This window comes from Rhodamnia argentea, chromosome 8 (genome assembly GCF_020921035.1).
Source record: "Rhodamnia argentea isolate NSW1041297 chromosome 8, ASM2092103v1, whole genome shotgun sequence".
Classification (NCBI taxonomy): Eukaryota; Viridiplantae; Streptophyta; class Magnoliopsida; order Myrtales; family Myrtaceae; genus Rhodamnia; species Rhodamnia argentea.
The window spans coordinates 21,128,920-21,142,897 of NC_063157.1; the positions used below are offsets into that span (position 1 = coordinate 21,128,920).

At 40.2% G+C, this 13,978-nt stretch overlaps 1 protein-coding gene across 1 annotated transcript in view; it reads left to right on the forward strand.

The window, feature by feature from the left end:
- Window positions 1–13,978, forward strand: part of LOC115748206 (mediator of RNA polymerase II transcription subunit 15a) — a 37,714-nt gene that overhangs the window by 11,583 nt on the left and 12,153 nt on the right. The gene's annotated exons all lie outside the window — the stretch shown is intronic.

The window sequence follows — 13,978 nt, forward strand, 5'->3', positions numbered from 1 at the left end:
CTTCTCTCAGCAGTATATTTACCAGCAGCAAATATCATCAGCAGCAGATTATGAGGCAGAAGCTTCATCAGGGAAATATCCCGCACTCGCTCGTGTCATCTCAAGTCAAGAAAATGGTTATCACGTTCGTACCTTATTCAATGTCGCAAGCATACAATGGGTTGATTTGTGAACATACTACTAGTTGTGAGATTTAAATGTTGTAGCTACTGCTCCGGCTTGTGTAGACACGAGTTCCTCAAAACGAGAAATAGCGATGGATGTAGAATTTGATTCGACACTGCTCCGTGAAATGAAGTGGCGAGCAAATGTTGGCAGTTGGCACTATCTTATTTTTAAAAAAAAATGAAATTGCGTTAAAAGGTAGACTTTCTTATGCTGCAAAACACGCGAACTTGTAGGAAATTTTCATATGAAGTGAGGCGATGTAAAGAATCAATTTGAAAATTTACATCGCTCATCTCAAAATACCAATTGAGATGGAAATAACTGTAAAAAAGAAGAAGAGAAAACCGTTCAAAATGTCCAAAATGTATTGTATTTTTGCCAATTGAGTCAGAAACTTCTTAATTTTATCAACTGAGTCCTAAACATTTTCATCTTTTGCTAATTGAGTCCTAAACATTGTCATATTTTGCCATTGAGTCAATTCGATCAATTTTGCTCGAAAATTGTTGACATAGATGCTGGCCGTCCCGCAAAATATGAAAATGTGTAGAACTCAATTGGTAAAATTAAAAGGATGAGGACTCGGTTAGCAAATTTGCAATAGGTTTAAGACTTTTGGACAATTTTCCCCACAAAAACTAACAAACATATTGTACAACTATCAATTCAATCCTAAACTTTTCAATTGTGCCAATTTAGTTGTAAAATTTTTAACAATTTGCTAATGCAATCTTATCGGGTTATTTTGATTGGAAATTATTTACGTGGATGCCGGCCGTTCAATGTGGCATGGACGATCAACGCGGCATGGACGATCAACGCTAGTATGGATATTTTTTTGCAATAATTGCAATTTTTTTTAATTTTCTAATTTTTGTTGTTGTTATTATTATTATTATTATTATTATTATTATTATTATTATTATTATTATTTTTCGTCTTTTCTTTTCCCCTTTTAAAGAGGAAAGGAAAAGAAAAAATATTAGAAAAAAAATTAATAGAAAATTTAAACAAGAATTGTCCACATTAGTGGTGTCCATAACACGTAAGAAGGTCGTGATTCACGCTGAGCGATTTTCGATCAAAATTGGCAGAAATGACTAAATTAACACAATTGAAAAGTTTAAAAAAATTAATTTGACATAATTGCAATAGATTTAGGACTTTTTTTGGTAATTTTCTCCATTCAAATACTAGGGTCGGTATGCTCTCTATAATTCAAACATAGACTTTTCAAGACCTTTAAACAAGCGAGTAAATCCATATTGCGAATATTCCTACAGAGTATAGGTCAGAACGCCCTGCCCTCAAGAGAGAATCTCTTCCGGTGAAACATGATCTCCCACCCCCTATGTCCTATTTGCAACCAACACGCAGAGACAACAGAACATATTCTGCTTTTCTGCCCTTGGACACAACAGATCTGGGAGCAACAATACACGCATCTTCAGCAAGCCCCTTACCTGCAGATGGATGCTTGGCTTCAAGCAAGAATAGAAGACCCAATCTCCCTTCCATCCTTCGACCTGACCGCGTGCCTTCTTTAGTGCATTTGGAATAGAGGGGGCCATTTGGGCCCGTGGGCCCGGAACCGGCCCGTTGACCGGCCCGTTGACCGGGCCCACGGTTCCGAACCGCCAAAAAATAAAAAAATAAAATAAAAGTGGGCCCGGGGCAGAGAGCCGTTGGGCTCTCTGCCCCGGGCCCCCCTCCCCCCGCGGCTTTGGGCCGTTGCTTTCCAATTTTTTATAAAAAAAAATGATTCTTGCCTATAAATGCATATGCTTCCCCTTTCATTTTTGTCACAAATTCTCTGAACAATCTCTCGAATTCTCTCCGAAATCCTCTCAAATCGCTCAAATTCTCCCAATTCTCTCAATCCCGACTCAATTCTCTCAATCGGATTTCCGATCAATTCTCTCAAAAATGGCAAGTGGAAGCGAAATGCCGACAAGGGCAAGATGGCTATAGGAGATTCCGAGTATCCCTTTCATGAATACGATCCTCGTGAGTATGCAAGTTGGGAAGACGACGACGATAATATCAACTATGTCCCGATTCCGAACGTCGAGCACATCTCAACACAAGAAAGTCTTTATCCTCCCACCGGTGTCGAAGAAACGTCAACGGCAAATGAGCCGGAACGGAAGGGCCGAGATAATACATCGGACTTGTGGCTACACTTCGACAAGGTACGTGATGAAGTCGAAGGTAAGTATAATGTAAAATGTAAATATTGTTCGCAAACTTATAAATTCACGAAAGGAGACGGCTACGGAACATTCCGTCGACATTTGACGAAAAAACATCCAACGCAAGCGGGGATCGACAATACGCAACAACAAATTTCCGGGTACGCCACTTCTAAGCCTCATCCTTTATTTCGTTTCACTTGAAGCACTTTATAAACAAACATTAGGTGAATATGTTGCCCTTGATCATGCTCCGTTTAATACTTTGGTGAAAATTTTAATATGAAATATTTGATAAATACTTGCGTTGGTTCCATAGCGCCAACTATTCCAAAAAATACTCTTAAACGCGAAGTTTTTCATCTTTATAAAAAAGGAAAAAAATCTTTAGGAAAATTTTTTGCGGAATTCAATGGACGTGTGCATATAGGTAGCGATATTTGGAGTGATCCTTGGCAAATTCATTCTTATATGGGTGTCACGTGTCATTGGATAGATGACAATTGGATGATTCAAAAAAGACTTATTGCATTTCGAGTTTTTGATGAAAGCCATTCGGCTCATAATATTTATAGAATAATTAGGCAAGTTTTAGAAGAATGTAATTTAATAAATAAAGTATTTTCAATTGGTTTTGATAATGCCGCCGCAAATACCGCTTCTATTCCCGAATTAGAAAATATTTGCAAACCCACTTTTGGCGGACAATTTTTTCACATTAGATGTGCTTGTCATGTTTTAAATTTATGTGTACAAAATGGTTTACGAACTCTTGACACTTCTCTCGCCCCAATAAAAAGTGCAATTAAATTTTTATGGAGTCGTCCCCAATGTATGAAATCATGGGGAAAATTTTGTAAACAAAATGGGAGAAGGCCAAGAAGATTTCCAAAAGATATTCCGACTCGTTGGAATTCTACGTACGAGTTGCTTCGGCAAACTTTTGAATATAAAGATTTATTATGTATGTTTATTTCACAAAATATTCCCGAAATTACTTTACTTCCTCAACATTGGGACGTTTGCAAGAAAATTTTAGATATTTTGAAAATTTTTAATGATGCTACTAAGACTTTATCTGGTATTTATTATCCTACAACGCATTTATTTTTAATAGAGTGTGTTAATATTAGTAGTGTTTTTAGTGAATATGAAAAAGATACCGAATTAGGTCAAACTATTTTAGTAATGCGAGAAAAATGGTTGCATTATTATTGGCAAATTCCTCTTGTCTATTTAGTTGGTATTGTTTTTGATCCACGTATTAAATTAGACGGTTTACAAGATTATTTGAATGTGTATTATCATGATTGTTTACATTTGGATGATTCAATAGATATTTCAAATATATTAGGACATGTTAAAGAATCTATAGTAGCATTATATGGAGAATTTTGTAGTAGATATGGTTTAAGTGATTACGGATCTTTACAATCTCACGCCTCACGTAGCGAAGGTGGTAGTTCACTTAGTAGAGGGTATAATATGCTTAAGAGTAGGCAAAAAAAAAACAAAAGGGGCAACAGGTAATATTTCTGAATTAGAAAAATATTTAACCACTCAATTTGAGTTTCGTGATGCAGAACATAGTACAGATTTCGAAATCCTGAAGTGGTGGAAGAGTCACCAAATCGAGTATCCAGTTCTCGCCCTCATCGCTCGTCAAATATTAGCAACCCCTTCTTCAACGGTTGCGGTTGAACAAGCATTTAGTTCGGAGGATTAATTTTGGACTCTCGCCGTTCAAGATTAAGCCCGGATTCTCGTGGAAGCTCAAGCTTGTGTCGGCGATTGGACGAGGGCGAAATATCGACACCAAGAGTTAGATCGTGAACACGAATTTTTTAGCGATGATGTTGGAGATACCACCGCCACGGGTACCACAACGGGTAGCGACGATTGACGATGAGGTAAGTTGGGGTTCTCAAAGGTAAAAAGAACTACATTGGCTTTGATTCTTCTATCCCCAAGAAGATATGTAGGCCGCTTAATGATAATTCATTAAGTTCAAGCCCATTCCTTCTTTTTTTTTTTTTCCCATATTTTATTACAATGTACAATTTAATTGTATTTTATAATTTATAATTTATTATATTTATTTTATTATTTATTATTTTAAAAATTATTATTAAAAATGAATCGGAATGAACCGGAACCGGCCCGGGAACCGCCCGGAACCGGAACCGCCATTTTTCACGGCCGGTTCCGGTTCCACCTTTTCGTGGAACCGGAACCGGCGGTTCCACCGAACCGGCCGTGACTAATTTGGAAGTCAAGAAATAATTACGTATTCGGAGGTCAAAAGCCTTGCGCAGACAACCAAATCCATGAAGCGAAGACTATACTGGAAAGCTACGAAAAATGGAGTCCTAAAGATCGAAGCTTTAAGCCGGATCGATCGTCCTTACCTCTCAAATGGAACCCACCGACGGGATCCTATTGGAAACTAAACGTGGATGCATCGGATATTCCACCTGCCAAATGACAACATCTTAGAACGGTGTCTTGATAATTATCCAGATATAGCATTGAACTAAGATATTGTCGGGTTTAAGTAACAAGAAGCTGAGCGCAAAGTATCTAAAAGAAATGATGATCCAAATTAGAAAGAGAAATGTGTTACGGCATCTCGATTTACCGACCCTAAATCCAATCACCCCTATTAAAACGAGAGTGAGCTCTAGGTTTCTCGAAGTAAACCTTCCATCTATCCTTTTCCTTTCAAGGTTGGGAAATTATCCGAGCATGCTTGCTACCCCAAATCGGTACCTTCATTCAATTCATGAAAATGGATATTCCATTCGTACTTATTCGATGTTGCAAGCATGCAATGGATCGATTCATGAATTGTGACATCCCTGAATTAACTCACTTGATGTATTATCCGCTTTGACTAGTTCTATTCCGAGCCTCATGATTTTGTCCTTTGGTGTACAAGCAAGCAATTTCTTAGAATGTCACTCATTGTGGTAATGCTCCCAACCGAGCATGCTTAACTTTGAAATTCCAAAATTAAGCATTAGTTTTGTCCTTCTTCCGATCGGTGCAACAATTTTGTTCTTTCTTGCCCCATTTGCCATCCCGGAAGCCTGCTACTTGTCCAAGCCCCTCGACCCATGCGTCCACTACTCGCTCTTGTTGGACCCGATCGTTGCAGGCCTACTAGTTTCTGCCTAGGGAACCACACTCCTACTAGAGGTCCCGCTCCGATTCCATATTGCGACATCCCTAGATTAACTCACTTATGTATTTTTCCTTTTGGTTTGTCCCATACCAAGCCTCACGGTTTTATTCTTTGGCGTGCATGCATGCACTTTCTCAGGAGGTCACTTATCCTAGTAGTGTTCCTATATGAGCGCGCTTAAGTTAGAGTTCCAATGATAAGCATTGTCATTATGTCAAGAGGCGCTTCCATCGGTTAATTCTAGATTTGACATATATATTCCCTAATTGTTCTCTTCTTATTCGGTGCACAATTCGATTTTTTTTTTGCTCCCTTTGCCATCTTAGAAGCTTTTCGGGAGCCGCTATTTATCTAGATCCTTTAACCTAGATGATCACTTCCTGTCCTTGTCGAACCGAGTCGTTATAGGGTATTTTTTTTGTGTCACATTATCCTTCTACTGTCGGGAGCTAGAGGTTTTCGCGGCTCTATGCGGGGCCCCCTCTGCTCCAGGATCCACGTGGCCCGACCCTTCGCCCGAACCACATGGACCAACTCTCGGCTTGGAATGGGCGGGGCAACGAGCAGCTGCAGCAGATCCGGCGCGATGGATCCGAGCCCTTGTCCCACCACCTTGGTGCGCCCAGTCGGGTCACGAGCTCTCGTTATTGAGTTCGGCTTGAGTAAACGCGAGTTCCGCAAAACAAGAAATAACGATGGATGTAGAATTTGATTTTGACAGCAAAGATGCGAGCTTGAAGGAAAATTTCATGTGTAGTGAGGCGATATAAAAGACCCATATGAAAGTTTACGTCGCTTATCAAAAAATAGAAATGGAAATAATTATACAGAAATTCATTAAATATATTGTATAAAAGGCTAATTTAATTATAAACATTTTAGTTGTTTCAATTTGATCCTAAGCTTTTTTATGATTTGCCAATGTAATCATACCTATCAATTTTGACAGGAAACTAGTAATGTGGACATCGGCCGATCTTCGTGACACGGATGACTAAATCTAATGTGGACTTACAATTTTTTTTTTTTTGAGTTTTCTAAATTTATTGTTCTATTACTATTATTAGTTTCTTCTTCTCTTCTCTTCTTTTCTTTTCTTTTTTCTCTTTTTGTAAAGAAGGAAAAGAAAACAAAAAATACAAGAAAAAAAATTAAATAATAAAGAATTCCAGAAAATTTAAAAAAATTGTTCACACTTGTGCCGGCCATATCACATAGGAAGGTTGGCGTCCACTTAAGCTATTTCTGACCAAAATTGACGGGAACGACTAAATTGGCGAATTGTCGAAATATAAAGAACTAAATTGGCATAATTCGAAAATTTAGAATTAAATTGGCAACCGTTCAACAGATTAAGGATTTCTGATTTCCATCTGGCAACCTGAACATGATTTTAGATTTGTTTCCTTAAACCAATCGATTATATCTAGACGCCAGGGTCGGCGTGCTCTCCATAGCTCGAACGTAGACTTTTCAAGACCTTTAAACAAGCAAGTAAATCTGTTCATACCTCGCATCACTTTGCTTCCAGAATCGATCATATGACAACCCTGTCTCCCGACAGAAAAAACAGGTATATATGTTGAGTGACATCCTATCTGGGATTATCATTTCCTAATACAAGATTAAATTCCCTCCATGTCGGATTATTGCGTGGCACCCCATGTACCCATTGCAGCAACTAAGTTGATGACTTGTTCATCCGCAACAACCGAGATATCCAACCTTATTCCTGCAAACAATTGCCCAAAGAAGCTGATTTGCCACCTCACTTACATCTTATTGTATATGGTAACAACTTGACTATTTCGACTCATGCTCTAGTCATACTTTGACCGGAAAAAAAAAGAAAAAAACAGCAACCTCGCTGCCGTCGCAACTCGCAAGTACTATGTGGCCAAGTGCTCATTTACATGGTCGTTTCTAAGCAAGTTTTGAGGATCCCTCACATAGCTATCTCATTTTCCTTAAACAACACTAACATGCCAAGAATATAAGAAACATTGCATCCGGCAGACTTTATACCGCACCAACTTTCCATCGAATTCGAAATGACGGCAACAGGAACATCTGAGGGCGGTTCAAATTTCATAACATGTTCACGATAAGAATAGGATTCCTGATTGGAAAGAGAAACGGGGTAACGACACGTCCGATGGCCACGAGATCACGACCTTGTCTCTCTAGGGATGTCTCGCCATGGAAAGATGTGTTCGAACTCCACGATCTTGGGGCACACCACTTTCCTTGGCAAGTCACTGTCGGTGGTGTGATTTACATCCGCCCTCAGGCCGTCATCGTTTGCCATAAAATGACTATACAGTTGGGATTTCTTTCCATGCTTGAATAATTTGCGTTTCTTCGCCACTTATAAATAGAGCACATTCTCATCACGGTTTTCCCCATCATTGGGAAAAAAAGACACCCCAGCCAAACAAGGAAAAAAGAGAGAGGAAAAGAGATGGAAAAGGCCATGGGAAAAGCTCCAGTGACCACAGTGGAGTCTTCCCCTCCGTCTGATTCCTCGAGCAATGTCCCATCAGCCGCCGACCACGGTCACACTGCATCCAAACAACTCACCCTTGCTCCTGAAGCTGCCGAGAGCAAAATGGAACCGGACGAGGAAGTTGGCGAGGCCCGTCTCTTGCTCGATCTGACCCTCAAGACATCCGGCTCGGACAAAACCCCGAGCTCCAACCAAGCGGCGGTCGTCACGGCATTGTATGATGGTGCACCTGACGAACCACCCCCTGCTGATAGGGTTTACACATGCAACTATTGCAACAAAACCTTTGCGACGTCGCAGGCGCTCGGCGGGCACCAGAACGCGCACAGGCATGAGCGTTCGATCACCAAAAGGGAGCAAGAAATGGCTGCCATGATCGGGTACGGGCCGCCTTCGACTCTGATCTATGGCTATGGTAGTTTCAATGCGCCCTATTCAGTGGTCCCTCGATTCCCTGCTCTCGGACCGGTCAACCGACTGCCCTTGCCTGGCATCCGGATGGATCAGCCCATGGTCCACAGGCTCCAACCACCCTGGAAACAGCCGAGACTGGGGGTTGCGCAAAACGGGCCGTGGCCCGGGCATCCACACATGATGGCATCAGCACTGCCAAGGATTGAGGGCACGCCTTATGCTCCTGCTAACTCTTCCAATTATTTCAATAATGCAGGATTTTTGCTTCAATTTAGGGTCTCCTCCTCCTCCTCCTCCAGGATTTAATCATTCTCAACGAGGTGGTGGTGCAATGATGCACAGCTTTCGAAGTCCTCCAAGCATTCTCAGCCCGAATGTGCGAATGAGTACGGTTGGTAATGGGTGGGGCAGCAGCAGCGGTGGCGGTGGCGGCAGCAGTGGTGGGGGTGGCGGCAGCAGCAGCGATCCTCATGTCCTACTGAGGAAGAGGGATGATCAGCCAAAGACCGACCATGGAGAACTAGACTTAACTCTCAAGCTATAAGTTCATCAGCAAGTCAATTCATTTTATTTGCACATATTGAAAGCTCATCTCTGAATTCATTTAATATTATTGTAGGTTCAATGTTTTTTTTGTCTCTGATGTATGGCGATTGTTGTGAAATGCATCATCGTGCATAAGTTTAATGTGTTCATGAATGGAATAAATCATTGTTATGCTAATTTCTTAATCTTTTTCTTTCGAATAGTTAAAAGTTGATTGATTATCGGGAGGCTCTAAACTCCAATACTTTGATGTTACGTTGCGTTTGTGGTGTATATCGGTTCTTATTTCCAATCGAAACGATGAAAATGATGATTGATCTTCAACAGTCAGACTCCAGCTCAATTTGCTCTTTTCCATAACCACTAAACCCAATCTCCGGTGGTATTTACCAACAATCCGTTAACCGCTAGTCATTGTGGTTTCCCCGTTATTGCGTGATTCCTTGACTTCATCGTGAAAGGAACCTGCCCAAAAATTGAAAGGCGGATCGGGCGCATTAGATTAGTTTCTACTAAAACCATGTGTCATTGCCTAATCAATCAAAAGAACTTACTCTACATGGAGGAAGCAAACTTTAGAAGGGACGACGAAGTTAAATTTTCGACCATAGCAAGAGGAGGGAGCAGTTCTAACTCAGAGATAAAGTTCATGTATCTGTATCTGTCAGCAAAGGAATGAGGACGGTAGAAGAGCAAATATGGTTAGGCCATTTCAGGCAAATTCCTGAAGTCTACTCATATTAAGATACATGTCTGAATCCATCTCATCATACTTTATTTACTTGGCAAATCCAACAGAATTTTGACTGATGTTTATGGAAGTAGCTTGAGAATACTTACTCGAAACATACCGTATTTCAACCGCACAAGAGGCCTTCGATTTCTTGCTTACTAAGACCGGCGAAGAACGAGTAAAAATTTGTCTTTCCTTTTTTTATAAGAAAATCGATTTTGCTTCCAAAGAAAAAAAGGCACCATTTAGAGCATTTGACTTGCCTCTAGAAGCAGGAACATACCGAAATAGAGTTGCTCTTCGAGAAATAGCCCAAAGGGTTTCCAACTTCCAACTCTGGAATGCAGCTCGGGCTCTGCTGTTATTCGTAGTTATCATCTGCTGTATTGAACTTTATCTTCTTTCCTAGTTTACGTTACTTTCAAAATATTTCGCAAGTCAAAAAGGGTGCAGATCGCGGGTGCGTTGCTCAACTCGCCCCACATAAATTTTGAACTTAAAGAAAGAGAGAAAACTCGGTCTAGGGATCAATTTAAATATTGGACTAAAGCTCAGGGATCAAATTGAACAATTAAAAGTTCAGAGACTACATTATATATTGGGACAAAATTCATGGACCATTTGCGTCATTTTCTCAGTTTTAAAAAAAGAAGAGAGAGAGAGTGTGTGTGTGTTGCGGCTTTGCTTTAAATGTACCGCAATCCATGCAGGTGCAAGTTCCGGGTGCATGAATAATTGGATTAAGAAATCGATACGGACGTGTATCTTAATGTAATCTCCATAAATATGAAGAAATCACGTGCAAAGTAAAAGTTCGGAACGAAATGAATAACACAATATATAGGAGGGAGCTGCACAAAGCACATGATTTTCTGCGAGTACCGGGCGGTCCTAATCCTAGCCTCCATGTTTGCTTTGCGTCGACAAGTGCAGCGCAGCAAGATTCTAAGTAAGTTTTCGAGCTATTAGTCATGACTTTATCGCTGATGATTTCTCTACTTGATTAGAATAGAAGGGGCAGGCAAAGCCCAAGGGCCGCATAGGAGTATCGAATATTGCTGTGTTCCGGTGCGGATGTTCCGAGAGTGTTCGAGGCCGGTTCAGTGCCCAGTAACTTCAGCTGCAACTTCTGCATGTCTTTGTTGTTGCCTGAACAGTTCATTTCTGATGGAGGATGGATGTCTTTTTGTGATAACCCGACGTCCTGGATTCCGATTGCACCTGCTTTGTTATTTCGAATATCTATCGGGGTGCTCGGCAAATCTCGTTCTAAGTGTTCAGGTTTCGCAACTCTTTCGGTTCATGCCAGGTGTCACCTACCGCTACCAGTAGAAGCATTCCAGTGTAAAGGATCGACCCATGCACGACTTGAAGCTTGAAAGTCCAACGAGATTGAAATGGAGCTTTTAGTTCTTCTTGTTACACAAGCAAGCAGGGTTGCTCTTCTTTCTTCCTTTTTTTTTTTTTTTCTTATTTGTCTTTTTCCTGGGGAAGAAGTATGAAGCATGCTTTTGATTTTGAATCAGCCAAGGAAGTCCCTTTTGAATTTTCCGCCACTATAAGAATAATATCATTCCAGAGTTTGGCCGGCCGGTCCAATGTTTGTTCCCTTTTTTTGCTAAAAGGTTCAATGTATGTGATTAGAAAAAAAAATCAAATGTAAAAAGCTACAAAAGGAAAAGGAAGAAGAAGAAATAAAAGTCAAAAATCTCTAATCACACGTAGGTTTTTCAAAATTTAATTTGACTTTTATCTAACGTGAATACCTATAATCTTTCCGAATATATGAATATCATACATTTGTGGTCATTATATAAATACTTTTCGTTTATCGAAATTTAGAACGAAGAGGCTTTTGTAAGACAGAAAAGCATAATCCTAAATCAAATCCTACCCTCATGCAATATGATAAGATTGGAAAGGAGAGTTTTGTACCGTAATTGGTGTTCGATAATTGTTTCATATTGGATTATGACAACTATTTAAAGGAAACTAAATAACAACTAGATCTCAAGCGCGCCTTCTTTTTCTTGATAAGATTAAGAAGATTTGATGATCAATCGTAGGAGTGAGTATGGTTCCAAAGTAGAACTTGGAACCTAAAACCTAACCGGTGAAGAACAAGAACCTGTCCTGTTTTAGGTTTCAAGGTATGCATGGCAAATTTCAAGTTCCAAAAATTGAGTAACTAGATTCGAATGGTAGGTTTCCGGTTCCACGTGGAACATGTACAAAACCCGAAACTAGTGGTGATCGGTTTCATGATGGGTGGTTCCCATCCTAGAACCTAGAACCATATGCTAGGGGCCGATTCCGCAAAATGTGAATCGTGAACCACCCGCTCGTTCCATGGATCCATTCGAGAATCGAACCATCGGTCCGGTCCGATCCGGTTCCCCGGTTGAATCACGGTTACGGTCCTATCGAGCATCAACATCAATTAAAAAAGAAAAGGAAACCAGTTTTAAAGAAATTGGCCATGGATTGAACCTTTGCGTCCTTGATAGGAGGGTTCGGCGTAATGCTTCAAATCGAAGAATGATAAACCGTATTAAGCTTACATTTTAGACACTTGAAGTTTTCTACTAGAATAGCAAGTTTTCAATTAGAATGAAAGGATTGAAGCCCACATTGCTCAAAGTGCAAAATTTGTATTGCCCCCATATACCTGTTCTTTTTTCTTCTCTTATAATGTGACACTTGGATGATATTTTACATAGTAATGGCTTGCACTTTGCTAGGGTTTTTTTTCTTTTTGGTCGTGCGGTCGCTGAGCCTACATGGTGTCTGGGTGGGGGAGATGAGCTAGGCCTGAACTCTTTTTCTTTGGACGGATGGGTTTGGATTTGGGCCTTTGAGGGAGATGTTTCAGTTAGAAGAATATACATATATAATGTATAAAACGACCGGTCCGATTGGGCCGATCGGATAATCGGGAATAGATTCGATATCTGCCGGTTCCAGAATATTGAAATTGAGAACTGGACCGTTACTCGTCGGTTCCATACAAAATCAACCATTTGGGTATGGTCCGGTCCGGTTTGGATGGATTATAGTGTTTTTGCTCACCCCTACCCGAAATCACCCATCCCTAATCAATTGTCCCAGTGACTTTTTTTTTTTTTAATCTAAAGAAGGACGTGATCAAACTTGCCAGTCGGCTACATGAGCAATGACAAGTAGAACGATAAATTTGTTTTATTTTTTTTATGTTCTTGAGCATGAACAACTATTGCCGGCTTAATTTTAATATTTCAAGGATCACACTATGGTCATTTTAGGTTAGCCACCAAGTTTGAAATTTCGTATGCGCTGCACAAGTCAAGTAGCATTTTACTTGGGCTTGTCTGTGCTCGAAGCTAGTGCTCCTTTAGTACTCTCAAAAAGGTAAAATTATCAAATCAGTCCTAAAGTTACCGTACGGGCGTCAATTCAGTCCTAAACTTTACAATTTTGCCAATTTAGTACTACACCTTTGTCGTGAAACTTCAATATAGAATTTTCGGTCAATTTTCGTCCGAAAATCGCTGAGGTTGCGATCCAATCATTGCAAGCCCTCTTACGAATCACACCGCCACGTTAGTAATTTCAGTGAAAATTGGTAGGCATGATTATATTGAAATATTGTGCAATAATTTATGATTACATTGGCAAAATCGAAAAGTTTAGAATCGAATTAATATTCATACAATAAGTTTACTCCATTTCGAGTGACTAGAAAAACTTTAGTTGGAACCAAAGGCCGAGAACCACGTTATGCTCGAAAAGAATCAATGCTCAAGCTTAAATTCACAATTAAGGGGAAATTTTCAAATTCACAATTATGACTGAAATGAAGCAATTTTCTCAAAATTATACCAATAGTAAATCTTATTTTAAATAAGAGCATAAATTAGTCAACTTAGTTTCAAATAAGAAAACTAAGGTCACTGCAAGTCAAATCTTCACGGATGTCCTTATTTTGGCAGCTAGATTATGGGCAATTTTGTCCAAAATGTTGTAAGGCACGTTCTTTCCTAAATTGGAGCTCCGATTTGCATGGGCGTCTATTTCCTACCCATGCCGCCGGCTATCATGGGTGGAGCCAATTGCAACTTGCGGCTGATGCTAAAGAAGGTGAACCCGCGCCACGGTGCTGTCGCTGAGGGCGTACTAACCTTCTCATCAGTCTCGTCGTCCGGGTAATGTGCTTAAAGTAGCCGAGGAGCTCGCCGGGGAAGATGTGGCTGCTGGCG